We start from the raw sequence: 3773 nt of genomic DNA, 5'->3' as shown, positions 1-3773 counted from the left end.
GCGGGTGGCCGATCGCGAGTACCTTGGAAGTTGGCGATGAAGCGAGTGTGCATCTCATCCCAGGAGGAGATCGTGCCTGGAGCCAGGTTCAGGAGCCAGGTGCGAGCCCCATCCTTGAGTGCCATGGGAAACCAGTTCGCCATGACCTTCTCGTCCCCGTTGGCAGCTTCGATGCCCAGCTCGTAGAGCTGGAGGAACTCCACAGGGTCAGCCGTGCCGTCGTAACGAGGAGGCAGGTCTGGCTTGAACTTGCTGGGCCACGCGACGCTGCGTAGCTCTGTGGTGAAGGCACGACAGCCTGCTGTGGCCACGGGAGGCCTTGGGTGACGGAGAGATTGGCCTTGCATGTCCCCACGCGCTGCAACTGGGTCTTGTCGTGCGGGAGCAGGAGCATGGTCGCGATGTGCTGGGGCAGGGAGCGCCCGGGAGCTTCTTGCGGGTGAGGGACTTCTTGGCAGCTCTGCTCTTGCCGCGCTGGCACCTGACGGAGCGGGTTCCGCCCAGGGGCCACGCGCCTTGGAGCCATGGCGCCTTCTTGTGGAGGAGGCGGCCTGGGCGCCGCCGGAGCTTCGTCGCCCGCGCGGGGCTGGGTGCGGTGCAGTGGAGCGGACGGCGCAGGAGAGCCCCCCGCCGCGCGGACGAGCTCGACGACCTGGTCAAGCCATTCTTCGTAGACGTCGTCGATGGGACGGTAGCGCGGGAGCTCGTTTGCCGCGATGAGCGCAGCTCGAGCCTCCATGGGTGTGCGGAGCACGCGGGACGAAGAACCAGCTGGTGTGAGCGAGGGAGTAGCGGTGCAGCCGTCTTGCCGCACGGACGGATGCTGAGACGATGCTTGCTGCTCGTCCCCCGCCGGGCCGGTGGCGGCGTTGACGGCAGGCGACGGGGAACAGCGAGGACGCCCGCCGACAGGAGCCGTCTGGGCGACGTGGGAAGCGAGAGCGGCCCGGCGCTCGGCGCGGGCCCTGCGAGCGTCAGACATGGGCGCGATGGTTGGAGGAGAACGGTGCGGTGGAAGACGAATTCCGGCGCACCCCTACCTGGCACGCCAAATGTCGGATTTCGGGTTCCGGCAGACCCTTGAGGTTCGAACACTGGGGTGCGCGCGGAGATTTCGCCTCCTACCTACCTGCTCCCCTCCGCCTCGCTAAGATCTAAGCAATGGAAGGAGCAACACGAATGACACAAGGTTTATACTAGTTCGGGCCACCGTTGTGGTGTAATACTCTACTCCAGTGTGTGGTGTGGTGGATTGCCTCTTGGCCTGATGATGATGAACAATACAAGGAAGAATAGCCTTGCGAGGGTCTTCTCTTGGCTGGGGCGATGAACTGCTGGGAGGAGTTCAGTCACCCTTCAGTCTCTCTCTCTCTGCTTGCTTGCTTTCTCTTGCTTGGGTACTACCAGATCTCTTCTTGTCGTCCCCCCTACTCTGTGGGTGGCTGGTCCTATTTATAGAGGCCCTGGTCCTCTTCCCAAATATCGAGCGGGAAGGGAGCCAACAATGGCGGGCTAATTTGAAGGGGGACAGCTAGTACTAGCTATCCTGACAAAAGTAGTCTTCGCCTGCGCAAAGCTCTGGTGGTGACGCCGTCTTGGGCTCCACAATGACCTCCGTCTTGTAGTCCTCCTGGTCTTGGTCTTGTTGCACCGAAATGGCAACCTTTGCCTGATGCCTCGGTACTCCGCGGCTGCGCTTTCTCCCTTTGCACCAAAGAGGAAAGGATGACACTGCGCGGGCTGGCACCCGCCTGGCGCCTTTCGTCGTCATGGCTTGCGTCACGGGCACCTCGTGAGGTACCCTGCCTTGATCTCTCCGCCTCCTCACGAGCTAGCCTGATGAGGCCGTGCCTGGGGAAGCTCCGCGTCATCCGCCCCGCGAGGCTTGGCCCCTCGCGAGGGTCTTGGGTCTGTGTTGGTGAAGATGGGCCGTGCTGGGCCCCCCTTTGAGCCACGCCGCAGGCCGCAAGCAGGCAAGTCTGGGGACCCCCGTTCCCAGAACACTGACACGGACAACCAAGATAAGTTCTCTCTCTGGATCCACCAGTCGCTATGGCACGAGACCCTCACTCACTCCCTTCGCTGCCCTGCTGCAGCAACGTTTTCTTCCTTCCCCATCCTAAGACAGCTGCTTGCGCGCTAAAGGGGACCTCTTGAGCATTGCACCTCAGGAGCTCTTACTGGACCTCGGGCCGCTCACCTCCTAGCCTTGACCATGGCACGCGACCTGGCATACCAGCAACGGCTGCAGCCTGCCTGGGGACCGGGACCTGTCAGTGTAGAGCACCAAGTTGCCACATGATTGGAAAGGAGAGGCCGAGCCTCCGCAGGATATGCGCACGCAAATCTTCACAATGAGGACTATGTTGACAAAAGGCATTACAGTCACTTTACACGCCCCCATAGGGTTCATTTCATGATTCCTCGCAGGGCACCAAAGGGAAGGAATTCCTAGGAGTTCTATCTACAGGCACCGGATGACGCCGGCGCCATCATCAATAGTGGGCCACATGAGGCCAGCGCCAACCCCATCCAGATCAGCGGCAACGGTGGTTGGACGCCGCAGCCCTGCTCCGAGCTCGGCGATAGCTTGGGGCACGTAGCTGTCATCGCTCGTCTTCGAAGACTCCATGAGCTCAGGAGAGTCGCTGGACCACTAGGAGTCGCCGCTGTCCCTGGAGGAGCTACAGGCGAGGCTTGCGGCGGACCCAGCGCCCGCCGCAGCGTCATCCTAGCGACCTCCTTCAGGGCAGCACTCCAGGCGGCGGCCTTCCTCGTCAAAGACCTTGAAGAACAGCACGGAGGCGCCGTCGTACTCGAACTGGATCACGAGGGCGCCCGGCCGACTCGGGTAATCTTGCCCCAGCCTCCGGTCATGAAGATCTTCCCGGAGGCAACGGCTCCAATCTCCGCTCCAGTCGTTGGGGCGTCGCAGTTGGCGTGTTGCATCCAAATCTCGCGAAGGCCCCTAGGCGGCGTCTCAGCGGCGAAGAACTGCGGGAGGCAAATCCAAGTGCTCGGGGGCATCGCCGCCCACAGCACGAACTCGCGCGAGGAGTCCGCAGCATGGACCCCTGGGGCGACGGCGTGCGCCTCCGCGACACGGCGACCACGGCCCTAGCGCGGGCGGTGCCGCTCACCGCTCCTCCCTCTGGAATCGTCAGCATGAGCATATAAGGGCAGCGGGTACCCATGAGGTGGCCTTTCATGCCAAGGCCACGACACCACCGGCCTCACTACCATCTCATGGCGATGGGACCTCCTCTTCTTCGGCGGGAGCAGCTCAGGCTCGTTGAGGGGAGCCTTTCCCTTCTCGGCGGCCGAGAACCTCGGGATCGGTGCCATGTCTACACAAGCAAGGCGAGGAGCAAGGAAGGAGAAGAAGCGGATGAGGTAGAGGAAAGATGGGCGACGGGGGCTCTGCCCCCTCCTCATTTATAACAGGAGAAGGCCAACCAGCACCCCCCATGATCACAGGTAATGATGGTTTTCCTTGCATGTCGCAGGGACTTGTCAAGTTGGGCAGATGCAGAGGCAGCATGGGGAAGCGGAGACGCCCACATCCAATCAACCACCACGCGTCGACCAAGGCCGCAGGCTATTGGGGCCCGCGGTGATCCACACTTAGCCTTTGGCTTCGCCTCGAAGCCAAGCCCGAGCGCGCCTTGGGCCCAGGGCTACTGTCGGCGTTCTGGGAACGGGGGTCCCTAGATTTGCCTGCCTGCGGCCCACGGCGTGAATTTGCTAGCAGGCATGTACGACCCATCTTCATC

This window comes from Triticum dicoccoides, chromosome 3A (assembly GCF_002162155.2).
Source record: "Triticum dicoccoides isolate Atlit2015 ecotype Zavitan chromosome 3A, WEW_v2.0, whole genome shotgun sequence".
Taxonomy (NCBI): domain Eukaryota; kingdom Viridiplantae; phylum Streptophyta; class Magnoliopsida; order Poales; family Poaceae; genus Triticum; species Triticum dicoccoides.
The sequence above is the reverse complement of the archived record's forward strand: the minus strand, read 5'-3'. Positions refer to the sequence as shown.